Source organism: Sorex araneus, chromosome X (genome assembly GCF_027595985.1).
Source record: "Sorex araneus isolate mSorAra2 chromosome X, mSorAra2.pri, whole genome shotgun sequence".
Taxonomy (NCBI): domain Eukaryota; kingdom Metazoa; phylum Chordata; class Mammalia; order Eulipotyphla; family Soricidae; genus Sorex; species Sorex araneus.
Genome location: NC_073313.1, coordinates 126,196,197 through 126,211,870, shown reverse-complemented (window position 1 = coordinate 126,211,870; position 15,674 = coordinate 126,196,197). Strand labels below are relative to the sequence as shown.

Below are 15,674 nucleotides of genomic sequence, written 5' to 3'. Positions count from 1 at the left end.
CAGTTATATAATACCTCTACACAATCAATATGCTCAAAGTTCCATTTTCTGCTTCCATTACCTTCCATTCTCTTTCTTTTGCTACACTGCCCTCCCCCCCAATTTCTTTTTTTCTATGGTTATACCACTCAAAACACACTGGATGTCCTCTGAATATATTTCTGTGTGTGTGTGTGTGTGTGTGTGTGTGTGTGAAACGCAAGATGGTTTTTAGAAGAAATTTATTTAGAAAGATGTGAGAGGAGAGAAGGAAGATGATACATTGATGATACATCAATACAGAACAAAACAGGAGTAATATGTGCTCAAGAGAGATCCAGGCATGAAAGAGCAATTCTTAAATGACTTCGGGAAGTTAATATACAACTCCTCCAAATGATCTTGGCCTGTAGTTCTTTGCAGAGATAACAGTCAATCCAGGCATTGTCACAGGGGAGAAATAAAACCAATTAGAGTGCTGAAGGTCCTTTCATACTGTCATTAGACCTATATTATTTAGTAGCTTCTTTTTTTCCTGAGGGGTCTGGATGGGGGCTTTGGATTTCTGCATCTGGGTGGTATCTTTCCCCAGATCCAAAGAGCTCAGGATTTGCATCTCAACGGGATGTGGTCTTCATGCCCTTGGGTTACTTCAGGGCTAGGTGATTTCTTCTAAAGTTTTATTATTTCCTAAAAGCTCATTACCCTTCTTTCCCACCTTCACCACCCCCTCACCTCGGCCCATTTCGCCCCCTTAAATCTATGAGTGGTACAGAAGTGGAGATCTGTCTTCTGTAACTTGATGCTGACACGGTGCAGCTATACCCATGTAAGAGAGTGAAGTCTCATACTATCTAAGCTTTAAATGCGGCCCAGGCAATGTTTTAGCAGGTTTCAGACTAGTCAGTGTGAAAGATTCTGGAGGAGAAAAGCTTTCCCTGTACAAGGAAAATGAGAGTGTTTAATGAATTAAACAATAGCCATAGGATTGGTTTTTCTTCTACCCTTTTTGCATGCTGATACTGTTGTCTCGGGCTCCATAAAGTGGGAGCTAGGGAGATAGAAAAATGTACTTCTACCTTTCTGCTCTTGCTCTTGATCCATCTCTGCCACACACACTGACTTTGATCAGGATTGCTTAAAGTCTGCCATGAGCATCTCCATGGCACAAACATTCACATCCACCAGCACCAGGAGGCAGCCATCAGGCTGTGCCTGAAAATCCATTTGTTCTGCATAGTACACTAGATCCCTGCAACCCATTTTTTTTTCTGGGAACTGGGAACTTACAGAGCAAGGAAATGTTCTAAACATGAAAAGAAAGTCAATCCTAAGTCTCACCCAGGCTTTTCAGGTCCAGGGTCTTTCTCTCATGGACAGTAATTTAAGGAGGAGATGAAGTAGTGACACAAGATAATTTTTTTGGGATGAAATTTACTTAGGAAGAAACAAGGGGAGAGGAAGAGAGGAAGCATGTTTTCAAGAGACAATATGTGCTTTTCCAAGGTGGTAAAAGGCCTCAAGCAGAAATAGAAGCAAGTAAATGAGATATTGGTGTAGGCAGGTAGACAGGGAAAGGCCCTTGGCAATAAAACTTAAGTCAATGGAACTTCTGGGAGGAAAATCCTAAGACTGATCTACCCTCATGGATACAGAAAACAGACCTCATAAGACCTTCAACAGACCCTGAGGAGGTTGGACCCCTCCCCATGAAGTTCCTCAAACCCTCTGACCTCTCCCTTAATCCGATTAAAATGTGATCCAGCCCCAAGAAGACTTCAAAACTTCTGGAAAAGACAATCCGAGAAGAACCTGTAAAAGACACCTTGAACAAAGGAAGGGCACACATAGGCTGCCCAAGCCCGTGTGCTGCTTGTGCCCATATGGCTGAGCACATGCGGTGCCTGAGCACATGCATCACCTGCATCTCCCCTCTTGAGATGTGTACTTTCATGCTTTCCTATCTAATGCTGGTGTGTGTGTGGGGGATCTCTCTGTTCTTGGAGAATCCCATGTTCTCTCTTGAACAGGGTACTCTGTCTCTCTTACTCTCCACTCGCTCCCAAGGCCTCTCCCTCCTTACCTTCAAAAATCCCTCCAAATAAAATCTGCTTGTCTACTCCTGAAATTCTTTTCTGCGAGTGAGACAAGAACCCAGTAACCGTGGGTCCCAGGTGGCAGAGGCAGATAGAGAGAAACTGACTGTTTTTCTCCTCCCAACTCATGTGAGCTACTCATGGGGTCCACTGATATCAATATGTCTTCAAGAGAAAACAGTAGCTTGAATGAGCAAGACCCAAATGACTTCGGGGAAGTTTTATGCAATTAATGACATTTTTCTTGAGTTTAGAGATTCATCAGGGCATTATCACAGGGAAAGCCTTGAACTGTTTTGTTTTTTGTTTTTAAAAAAATCACTGTGAGATGCAGTTATATAACCTTCATGTTTGAGTTTCAGTCATTCAATTATTGAACATCCATCCCTCCACCAGTGTAAATTTTCCACCACCAATGTCCCCAGTATCCTTCCTCCTCCAACCCATCCCACCTCTCCCGCTGCCTCTATGGTGGACAATTCCCCTCTTACTCTCTCTCTACTTAGGGACTTAAGTCACTTTCTGATGCCAGAGAAACAGCACATAGGGCAATGTGCTTGTCTTGCACAATCCAGGTTCAATCCCTGCTAGCACATATGGTTCCCTTAGGTCCATCCAGCCGTGATCCCTGAACACATAGAAGTAAACCCTGAGCACTGCTGGCTGTGCAGATAGAACACAAGAATAGAACACAAGAAATCAAACAAGCAAGAGAGCAATAGAGGGTGGGAAGGATACAGTGAGAGAGAAGAAAGGAAGGAAGGAAGAAAGAAAGAAAGAAAGAAAGAAAGAAAGGAAAGAAAGAAAGAAAGAAAGAAAGAAAGAAAGAAAGAAAGAAAGAGAGAGAGGAGAGAGAGAGAGAAAGAAAGAAAGAAAGAAAGAAAGAAAGAAAGAAAGAAAGAAAGAAAGAAAGAAAGAAAGAAAGAAAGAAAGAAAGAAAGAAAGAAAGAAAGAAAGGAAAGAAAGAAAGAAATAGAAAGAAAAAGAAAGAAAGAAAGAAGAAAAGAAAGAAAGAAAGAAAGAAAGAAAGAAAGAAAGAAAGAAAGAAAGAAAGAAAGAAAGAAAAGAAAGAAAGAAAGAAAGAAAGAAAAGAAGAAGAGAGAGGGAGGGATGGAGGGATGGAGGGAGGGAAGAAGGAAGGAAGGAAGGAAGGAAGGAAGGAAGGAAGGAAGGAAGGAAGGAAGGAAGGAAGGAAGGAAGGAAGGAAGGAAGGAAGGAAGGAAGGAAGGGAGGGAGGGAGGGAGAAAGGGATGAAAGAAATGGAAGAGAGAGAAAGGGATGAAAGAAAAGGAAGAGAGAGAAAGAGATAAAGAAGAAATATGCCTCAAGAAAGGGAAGTTTAAAAGTTGTGTAAATATTTTTCTGAAGAAACTGAAAGAATTCTCTCCTGGGTAAAACTAGTTGTTTGTGAAATGGATTAAAGTAAATCTGTGGGACAAAGTGTGAACATACAATGAAGTGCAGAACATTTTGATAAAGGAATATGAAAAATAATTTTGTGTGGTGCAACTGAATATGACACTGAGTTGTTACAAAGTTTTAAAACGTAACTTTCAATTTCTCTGGTGTATTTATATAAAAGTAAAAGCTTTGCTTTCTTTCATCTACAAAGAAGTGAAAACTTTGCAATATTGTGGTTAGTATTTTTAATAACATTCTTTGAAAGATCTCATTTACTTATACAAGTACACTATGTCTTATCAAAATAAATCCATGCTGTTAATGTTAATTTTGCCATTGGGTCCCTCACTCCTTTAAATAAAATTTGGCCTAATTTTAAAATATATAAACTTTGTTTTCAACCATGGGAGTGTTTATATTGCTTTTTGAATTATTGTCAATTTTCTTAAATGGAAACATTATGTCATAGTAATCCCTGTATTATAGATTGTCAATACTATGATAAAACCTTCTGGAAATAAAATTCTAAGAAAATGATAAAGTACTAGTTGAGTGAAAGGAAAATACGTGAAGTCTTACAAAGAACTTCTATGGCACCATTCTAACTATTCACTCCCCTCGTGGAACCAAAAATAAAATTGCATCAAGCCTATTTGGCATGTTAAAATTTTGGGGAACTGTCATATAAGAAAGCAGTGCTAAACCTTCTGAACATATATGTGAATATGAATATGTCACTTAAAATTTTGTGAACTTTCTTGAGTCCAATATATTCTTGTCATTTTCGATTACTATAAAGTATGATGTACCACAAAATTGGGCAAACTGTTATCAACTGCATTATAACAAGATCCTTACTTATTATCATTTTAAAGCCTCTTGCTCTCTACAGAAGCTATTTTTCAATTCTCATTGCCAGAAAAAAAATGAGAGTAAAGAGTTGAGACAATTCCTCCAAAATACAGGTTTATCATGGATAAATATTTCAATATTAAAATATATGAACTCATAAATGAAATAATTTGAGATTTTCTATATGAGACTGAGCACACTATTGCCTATAATTATATATTTTAATTATCTTTTGATTTTAATCATGCTTACTTTGTTTAACTTAAGAGGTTTTCCTTTTGTGTTGACAGTAACTTGCAAAAATCCGGTATATTGCATCTTGTGAGCAAATCTGAAGTGCCTGCTTCCTTTCTAACAGTATCAGAATGTGAAACTGATCATTTATTCTTATTTACCACGGAAATACAATTGCCTGTATAATGCCCGGAAAAAATATTTTCTCCCTTTGTAATAGATGACTTGAAAATAGATTACATTATCAATGTTTTCACTGGGGTATCAAAGACCAAATGGATTGTAAATTAAGATTCATTCCATAGAGCAAAAATATGTAAACAGCCTAATATCTTACTCACAGAACTTCAGTTTAGTCATAAGACAAAAACAGTCAATGCCCCTTGACCCTCAAAATATGTAGGAAACTCTGGGAGAAAGAAATTACTCCAAAATATGCATATCTATTGGTAATGAGAAAGAAAAATGATATACCTTCTAATCCCTGAGATTAATTTAAAATTCATAGCTTAATTTGGTATTCAAAGTTCAATATAAAATCTTATAACAGAAATTATGTTAATTAAAATAATTTATATGACTTTATCAGTTCTTAAGTAAACTTTTGCAAAATAGCTATTGAAGTCTATTAGGACCTGATTCAATTCACAAATGAATTAATTTTACTTTGAGTATTAGAATTTGCAGTAAAAGTGGAAAGCAAATATGTTTCAGCGGTGTATCTTCCTGTTGGTATCTCATTCTAGAGTGCTTAATTGTTTTGAAACTCTTTCTTGTGAATTAGTATATATTCTAAATTTTTCTAGTTCTCTGACTTTACAGATTTTTCCAGTTCTTCTTTTTACTAATATTGAGTAAGGAGTGAGATTTTCTATTTTTGTAATAATAGACAATTTGCAGTGAGAAACTTGATACAGACTTCATAGAGATCACAATGATAATCGGGTCTGGCGAAATTTCATAGAGCATGTTTTGTTTCGTTTTGTTTTGGGGGTCCCACCTGCCTGTGCTCAGCAGTGGCTCTTGGTGGTGTTCAGGAGAATACATAGGGTATAGGGGATTGAACATGGGTCAGCTGTGTGCTAGGCATTTTACCTGCTGTGTTATTTTTTCAGCCTCTCATAGAGCATATTTAAATATAGGAAAATATCAGATACTGTGCAACTTAGACTGTCATCTGAAGATGCTTCAATGAATTTAGAGAGTCATATTCACTACCTATCTTCAATGATCCAGGTTGGATTTCTGGTTTCCTTCCATTTCTTATTTGATAAAAGCCATACATCCTTTTTATTGTCAAGTCATGAAGAGATATCAAAATTAAAAGCAAAAATTACAGGATACCACAGCATAACTATTAGGGACATCAAAGGAAGTGAAAATGGCACTAGACTGCAGGGCAGTATGAATTAATGAACATGAGAAAGACAAAGATCGGAAGAACAGTAAGCATGTACTGAAGATGCTAGTGGAGAGGATCTGGTGTTGATATTAGACAAGAGCCTAGGTAAAGAAAGAACGGAACAAAAATTCTAAGTGCCACTATGTCCTTAAGAGTCCACCTCACCATTGTTGCTGTCTGTCATCCTCTCCTTCCTCAGTCTTTTTTTTTCATTATTCTTTTGTTTGTTTTTGTTTTTTTTTTGCTTTTTGGGTCACACCTGGCGATGCACAGGGGGTACTCCTGGCTCTGCACTCAGGAATTACCCCTGGCGGTGCTCAGGGGACCATATGGGATGCTGGGATTAGAACCCGGGTCGGTCGCGTGCAAGGCAAACGCCCTACCCGCTGTGCTATTCCTCCAGCCCCCTTTTTTTCATTATTCTTAATCAACTCCAGCTGGTCTTCCCATGATCTTCATTATCATCATCATCGAACAGTTCCCTCTTCTCAGCAGAGTCACCTCCACCCCGTCTCAGACTCCATCTTCAAGTTAGTCTCATCTTTCTTCAGGTTGCTGCTGCTTTGGTTCTCTTCTGACTTACCATTCTTCATCTCTACTTTTTTTTTGCTTTGGTCCTTTTCAATGTTTTCCAGGTTTTCCGATAGGGTATGTACATTTTATTTTTTCTGAGTCAGCGTCTTAATAGCCTGTGTATCATCTCCTTTCAACTTTCCAGACTTGGAAGATCCACCATGTCCACTCTTAGAATGGAAGCCACTTTTGCCCCTTCGTGCGGTATTTCCAGTTACACGCTGGTATGTTGAGGGCACTACAACCCGAGCAATAGGGGGAGGAGGAGGAGCACGTGCTGGATAAACTGCACATCCTGTCATAATAATCTCATTGAAAGTCAGAATCCAAATCAAGAGAGAAGCCATACATCTCCGCTGCAGATCATTTCACACCTGCTTTTCCTCGGTTCACTTTTGGCTCTGCAGCCAGATTACTGTCTAAAACCTGGCGAGCAATAATTCTGCCAGCCTCTCCTGCCACTGCAGCATGAGTAGTTCTATCATTAACATACTGAACAAAGGCAAAGTCCTTATGAACAGAACAGCCAACAATTTTGCCGTATTTTGAGAAGATTGCCTCCATATCAGACTTCTTGATCTCCAGGATATTCAAATTTCCCATGAACTCACGGGAGATCGCGGAACAAGGGTTTGTCTTGTTGGTAATATTGCTGGCCGTTACTTTTGCTCATTCTGTTCTTTATGACGTCAGAAAGAGTATAGCTGAAGATCAAAAAATATCTTGCAAAGGCGAAGGGAGAAGAGATTCGACAGCTGCTAGAGGTGGGCAATGTCTTTCAACCGCTCAGCCTTTGCCTCTTCACAAAAATTTTTCTTCCGTTTTTAACCTTTTTGTTTTATTCCCCCCATAGTGGTGTCGTCTATCATTTAAATAACATACACTTAAATTTGGTATCTACCAAGGACACTGCAATAAAGAATCAAATTTCATAGATCTATTCTCAGAGCTGCACGTGGTCCCTGAGCACTGCTTGGGCTGATTCCTGAGTGCAGAAAAAGAGTAAGCCCTGAGAACTACCCATTATGGCTGGCAAATTTAAAATAATTACTTTTTCTGACAAAAGATAGCCAGTATTAGCAATCAGGCACAGATGGTATCCTAAATAATATTCATAAAAATAAAATTTAAGATCAATGCATGGATGTGATTTATAAAAAAAGTATTTTTATATCTTAATGATGGGTGTAAGCTTAATAGGATAGATAACAATTTAATAAACTATGCTTTCTGGGAAGAGAGTCTGCACTCATGTTTACACCTATGTCTAAAATATTTTGTTCTTATTATTTAGTCAAAATACTATTGTTGCTGATTTAAATATTGTTAATATATCCAGTGATATATTTTCCTAGATATGTTAATTCATGCTGAATATTTATGAGATTATCTAATATGTACTGGAAATATGTAAAGACCTGTTAAGTAAAATTATGTTGACTGACAATGTTGTGACAAATTTTCATATCAATGTCAGAAAGGGCAAAAACATTTGCCTTTGAAATGATAAAAAATACATAAATATAAAATCATACCTCATGATCAGGTTTATCAAAGTAAAGAATGGCCTACCTGAGAAATAAATGACAATACATCCATGCCCAAAAGTTTAAAACTTATGCTGCCAAACCAATAATAAGCAAGACACATAGAATAATAATGTATTGCGTGAAAATTGGTCAAGATTTATGGAAAAACTCACTCCATGATTGAACAAAATATTATTGCAATAAGCTATAATCAATAAAAGTTGTTTGGATATCATATGATGGTATTTGGCTAGAAGCAAAGTTCAACAATATAAAAGGAAAGTGCGGCTAAAAAACATGAGGTTAATGTTGCACATTACCTTTGGGTTTTATCTCGTTTCTCCCTTTCACTTTGTCTCTAATGTGATGACTGGGTATTACACATACTTTTGATGACAGTTTTTACACACGGTCACATTTCTCACTGTCCACATACTAATGTTATTTCATGATGCTTAGAGTCATGATTGCCAGGGGCATTACACCTTTAATAGCAGTGCTCACTCACATTCTGGCTTTGTTGCTTATCTGGAGAACACAATTTTTTTGTTGCTATTTGTTTTGGGGGATATCACAGCCAACAGGGCTCAGGACTTACTCCTGGCCCTGTGCTCTGATATCACGGCTGATGGGATGCTGGGGATAGGTCACCCTTGTGCAAGGCAAGTGCCCTACCCACTATATTACGGTTGTCATCTCAATATATTTTTATTGAATCTCCGTGAATGACAACGCTACAAAGCTATTCAAGATTATGTTTCAGGCATACACTTTTCCAACATCAGTCCCTCCACCACTGTGTGCAGTTTCCCTTCCTCCTCCCAATCTGTGTTTGTGGCTATCATTTTTCACCCCCCCTCACCATTGTCCTACTATTCCCTTCCCTAATTTATCCAACTCCACCCCAGTGGCAAGGTTCTTACTGATGATAATTTCCCTGCTCTTTGTTTCTATCGCCATTGTGCATTTGATATTCCCCTACTAAGTATCTTTACATTTTAATTGTAGCAATTTGGTTTGCTAGTGTTGCCCATAGTACTCATATATTTTAACTTCTTTTGTCAGGTGCTATAGAGTTTAGGCACAGAACTTACATTTTCCTTACTGTGGTGCAGTGGAGATCACAAATTCTATTGCAGTTCCACAGTTTCAAAACATCATGCCACTAGGACTGCACTTGGCACAGGTGGAAGTAACTAGGAATCAAGCCTGTGGTCACATGTTTCAGATCACACATTTTTGTCTCTAAGCCATCTCAGAACCACCAGTGCATTTTAAATCCCAAAGTATAAAAAAGAAAAGTCATTTTTTTCTGAGATTCCTGCTGACAAAAACACAGTGTTAAAAAAAAATAACATTTGTGCCTTAACAGGGACCAACACAACTAGAATAGTAGTCAAATCTTAGGGTTGTTAGAAAGACAAATAAGAGAATTTGTCTTTGTACTTGACAAGATACTGGTACATAATAATGGTAATAGATTGTGATAGAACTTAAAAATATTAGAAACATAATAAAGTGAAACAGCATAGTAACTAATGCACTAAGGTCTTCAAGTTTTTTATTTTTATATTTACATATTTATTTATATATTTATATGTTAATATATTATTTTATTTTTGTATATTATAAAATGCATTGTAGCATAGAACATAAAATGTTCAATATATACATATATACATTAGTTGCATTAATTTTATTACAATTTTGTTTATAATTGGACTGGAGCGATAGCACAGCGGGTAGGGCATTTGCCTTGCATGTGACCAACCCGAGTTCGATTTCTCCGTCCCTCTCGGAGAGCCTGGCAAACTACCGAGAGTATCTCGCCCGCAAGGCAGACCTGCAAGCTACCCATGGCATATTTTATATGCCAAAAACAGTAACAACAAGTCTCACAATGGAGACGTTACTGGTGCCTACTTGAGTAAATCGATGAACAACGGGATGACAGTGCTACAGTGCTATGACAGTGCTACAGACAGTGCTTTATCTATAACTATAGTAAATAAAATGAGGGAAAACTGTGGATGCAAATTAGTCTTTAAATTAAAAGTCAGTTTCCTTGTGTCTGTGTGGGAGGTTGCACCCAACAATGTTCAGGGCTTTATTCTGGCTCTGTACTAAGGTAACGTTCTTGAAGTGCCGCTGTGGGCCATATGTGGTGACAGAGATATAATCTGTTTGGTCTCATATATACTGAAATAGACCTACCATCTGCACTATCTCTCTCACCCTAAGAGTCAGTTTCTTGTTTTTGTTTTTGCTTTGTTTTGGGGTCACACCCAGCCCCAGCAGTGCTCAGGGTTTACTCCTAACTCTACACTCAGAGATCTTTTCTGGCAGTGCTGGGGGTCCATAAGGGGTGCTGGGCAAGTGGCCTACCCATTGTACTATCATTCAGGCACTATCAAAGTCATGAATCATAATATGAATCAAATATCATAGAAAATTATTGAATAAAAATTGAAATAAAAGGGGGCTGGAGCGGTAGCACAGCGGGTAGAGCGTTTGCCTTGCACGCCGCCGACCCGGGTTCTAATCCCAGCATCCCATATGGTTCCCTGAGCACCACCATGGGTAATTCCTGAGTGAAGAGCCAGGAGTAACCCCTGTGCATCGCCGGGTGTGACCCAAAAACCATAAAAAAAATTGAAATAAAATAACTGGAAGGTATGGCTTATGTGGCACAGCACATATCTTATAAAGCTTTGAGCTTGACTTACAACATTGTATGTACCCTAATCAGAAGTATTGTAGCCAGGGCTACAGTCCTAGCATTTGTGAGCATTCTGGGTGGGCCTTACAAGTGACAAAAATGATTGCTTGTGAGCACCTTTATCTATTTCACTATAGTCTACTCTTAATACTAACACTGATAACAATTTTCTTTGAGTATGAATATGTATGTAAATATGTAACATTTTTATTGAATCACTGTGCGATAGACCCTTACAAAGCTACTCATGATTAGGTTTAAGTCATATCGTGTTCTAACACCTATCCTTCCATCAATGTACAACGGCACCAGTGTCTCCAGATTCCTTCTCATCACTCTCCACCCACCAGTCTGCCTCTATGACAGTCACTTTTATTCTCTCTGTCTCTGTCTCTGTCTCTCTTTCTGCCTCTGTGTCGCACTTTCTCTCTCACACTCTCATTTGGGGCATTGTGGTTTGCAACATTGATACTGAAAAGTTATGAAAAATATCCCTTTACCTACTTGTAACATTCAGATCTTGTCCAGCGTGATAATTTCCAGCTATTATTCTCAAACTGCAGTCCTTTCTCCCCGCTCTGTGAAGTAGAATTTTGCCTGAAGGAGACAGTGGTCTGATCCCGTTTGGAATTTTGGGACAACAGTGACATCACTGTCACTGTCATTGTCATCCCGTTGCTCATCAAATTGTTCGACTGGGCACCAGTAACGTCTCTCATTGAGACACTTATTGTTACTGCTTTTGGCATATCCAATACACACGGGTAGCTTGCCAGGCTCTGCCTCGAGGGCTTGATACTCTCGGTAGCTTGCCGGGCTCTCCGAGAGGGGCGGAGGAATCGAACTCGGGTCGGCCGCGTGAAAGGCGAACGCCCAACCGCTATGCTATCGCTCTAGCCCAACAGTGACATCAGTCAGGCAAAACCTTCAATTGAATATGATGTGGTCAATTTCATTGTGGAACTGTCCCCTGGGAGACTCCCATTTCCAGAGTTTAGATTCGGCCTTCTGGAACTGTGAGTTTCCATGGATGGTCTTGGTCGACATGATGAACTCAGACAGTCTCTCACCCTGATCGTTCCATTCTAGGTCATGGGTCCAGATGTGGAGTTCTTCGGGTGACCTTCTCAGTCCTATCTTGGCATTAAAGTCACTAACAATGAACTTGTAGAAGGTGTGGTCTTCCTTATAGAATGTTTCCAGCTCCACTTAGAACTTGTCAATTTCTTCTTCGTCTCAGTTGGATGTTGGTGTATAGACGACGAAGGTAGAAACTGCCAGCAATGAGCCACATCTATTCAAATGTAAGTGTCTGATTTGGATTGTTAGGCATTCAAATGAATCAATGCATACCAAGTTTTTGTTGACAAGGACACCGACACCACTGATGCCTCTATTGTCACATGTTCCAAGGAAGAGTTCTTCTCCAGTGTCAAAAACAGCGTGATGTGTTTGATGCCTTCTCATCTCGGTCAATCCATTGATGTCATACTTTATCTTCTGTGCTTGCACCATAAGATCCTCTATGGATGCTTCCGATGCCAGCATATATGCTTTAAAATTGCAGACAGTCATTTTAGTCCTTCTTTATTTTGGCAGCTTAGTTCAGCCCTGAGATTTTATCAGCATCTCCTTGTTAGTCCTTCTTAACGCTGCCGTATTGCAGCTTCTTTCAGAGTCGGGGGAATGAGGTCCATTGTTGTTACTGTTTTTGGCATAGTGAATACACCACAGATAGCCCTCCAGGCTCTTCCGTGTGGGCGGGATACTCTCAGTAGCTTGCTGGGCTCTCCGAGAGGGATGTAGGCTGTTAGGGAGGCCTCTAATTGTCAGTACAGGTGTTCCTATGGTTCACACCATATTTGAACCCCATGAAATATGGTGCGGTAATTATGGAAAATGGGTAGGAAGTATTTATGATGTGTTGCACAGCCGCTTAGCAGCCGTGTGGTCTGGAAATTGGCCTGGAGTGTGACAGTGGTTGGGTAGTGGAGGTCAGCAGATGAGGAATTTATCTGGCACTTGTAGGGTATGTCTTATGGGTGTGACCCTTGGGTCACAGGAGATTGGGCTCTAGACTCAATCTCTAGGCAGGCAGAGGATTTCTGTTACTGGGTTCCGTTGAGCCTAGAGTCCAAGGTCACAAAGTTCTTCATTACCTGGTTCTGTGGGATGGCCTGAGTGTCCAGAAAGCAGCCTGGAGCATATATAGGTATATTATATGGGTATAAATATATGGGTATAATATATAATATAAATATATGGGTATAATATATAATATTGATATCTTATGCTATTTATCAACTACTGCATTTTATTTTTAACTTGTGAGAGTATTTTTAATATAAATAAAGACTTTCATAATTATTAGACTCTGTGTATAGAGTAAAATTTAGGGTTATGTGAATAAGATCAAGAAAAAAAGAAATAGATACCAAATTCAAATAAACTATACCTGAGAACTCCTCGATTTTAAGTATGGAACTAAGTGTAGATATCTAGGAAACTTAGAGAACATTCATCTTCCAAAATATAAAACTGTTTACATCAGGAAATATTATTGTTAAATGATCAAAAGCCAATTAATATACATAGGTAGCTAGATAGGCATATATAGGCATATATATACATATATATGTATATATATATATATATACACACACACACACATCTTTTGGTTGAAAATAAAGTGAAACACGTAGACATCCCAACCAATTTTTCATCAGATTTCTCAGCATAAATCTTATATGTTAACAACAAATGAACTGACATATTTAGATTTCAAAAAAAAATAAAATATCATAAAATAATACTTTACATTAAAAGTATACAATTTAAATTTGATGGAGAAATAAAGTTATTTTTCACTTTAGGTTGCAAAAACTAACAGACTTTTTTATCATCAAACTTGTTCTACAAGAAATATTGAAAGATTTCTTCTACATTAAAAGGAAAAAACAAAGTGCAAACCTTGAGCAAGGGGATAAGGAGATATACAATACCACAAGCAGAAGCATCAGCTATTTGAGACAACATAAAATATTAATGGGGAGAACATAAAAGAACATAATCTGTACAGTCAAATGATGGCAAACCAATGAAAGCACAAAAACATTTTTAGATGTTATATTTGATACAATCCTCAAGTCAAAAACAAGACAGACTTAAAGGGACAAAAGAGGAATTTGAATCACTGGGTAAAATCACCAACATCAAAAGACAGATTGATATAAACACACATAGAAAAACCCTATAAGTACAAAATAACAAATGATAGAATGGAAGTATAGTTGAGATATTAAAACTCATCCTACAGGTATATAATCTGAATTTGCCAATCTAATTGGCTGGATATACTAAAAAGCATAGTCTATCTATACCATGCATATATGAGCCTCACGTTTGATATAAATGCAGATGTAGTTGAAAAGTGAATGACTAGAGCATGTTGTTCTAGCTAATAATGCAGAGGTAAAGGTAAACTGTTATTATCATATATGATAAAAATTATCAAATAGAAAAAGAGAAAAGACCATGAGAGATGCTATATATTGATTAACAAATCAAGAATTTTTTTTTTTTTGCTTTTTGGGTCACACCCGGTAATGCACAGGGGTTATTCCTGGCTCATGCACTCAGGAATTACTCCTGGCGGTGCTCGGGGGACCATATGGGATGCTGGGAATCGAACCCGGGTCGGCTGCGTGCAAGGCAAACGCCCTACCTGCTGTGCTATAGCTCCAGCCCTTCAATCAAGAAATTTTAACAGTCACCAAAATGCAAGCACCAAAATTTGGAATCCAAATTATATGAAACACTTATTACCAGACTTTAGGAGACACAGTCACAGTAACACGTAGTTGTAGATTTCATCAGACATCCTTAAGAAATGTTATATCATTGAGGCAAGAAAATCATCCTAGCAATGGAATGTCATTGAATAAAACAATAAATGACATGGTACTAATCAATAGATACAGAAACTCATTCAAAAATGTATATTCTTCTTGAGCACGGATGGAACATTTTCAGGGTTAAGCATATGTTGGGCACAAAATAAATCTAAATAGACATGCAAAGATTGAAATAATCAATCACCTTTACAGATCACAGTGGTATAATACTTGAAATTGGCAACAAAAAGAAAATGATAGAAAATTCAACTTGTGAGGAATAACAAAATGCTTTTGAATAGTTCTGTGGTCAATAAAAAATTAGAGAAAAGTAAAATAACAAAAAGAAGGAGAGCAGCTATCAGACCCTATTTAAATCTTATAGAATGCAGCAAAAGCAGTACTAAGAAGGAAGTTTATCATACTATTTGCCCACAAAAATAATGAAGTTATCAACAAATTATCTACCTTATAGGTAAAAGAAATTAAAATAAAATCCTGAAAATATGTTAGAAACGGAAAGTGGGCAAAGAAAGAAATAATAAAATGAGTGCAAATAAATGACAAAGAAACAAAAATTACAATATAAAAGATCAGTTAAACCAACAGCTGGTGCATTAAAAAAAGATAAATATAATTTAAAACTGCCATGTTTGACTCACACACAAAAGTGAAACCTCTATATAAAGAATATTAAATGAAAGATGGAAAGTTAACTGGCACTACAGAAATACAAATTATCATGAGAATATTATGAATAGATATATATGCAAACAAATTATGCAACCTAGATTATGCACAAATTTTTAGTAACATAATCTGAATCAAAACAAAAGAGAAATAGAAATGTGTAGTAGACTAGTTACAAGTGCAGGATGATACCAATAACCAGTATTCTCTGGAAAAAAGAGTCCAGGCAGGACTAGCAAAATTTTTCAAAAAAACTCACCGTGCTCAAACATACGAAATTTAGAACAGCACATTACAGAGATAGTA

The 15,674-nt window shown here is 37.7% G+C and overlaps 1 pseudogene; it reads right to left on the bottom strand.

The window, feature by feature from the left end:
* Positions 1-1,107: 1,107 nt before the first annotated feature.
* On the bottom strand, positions 1,108-9,026 carry LOC101549288 (heterogeneous nuclear ribonucleoproteins C1/C2-like; annotated as a pseudogene).
* Between the last annotated feature and the right edge of the window lie 6,648 nt (positions 9,027-15,674).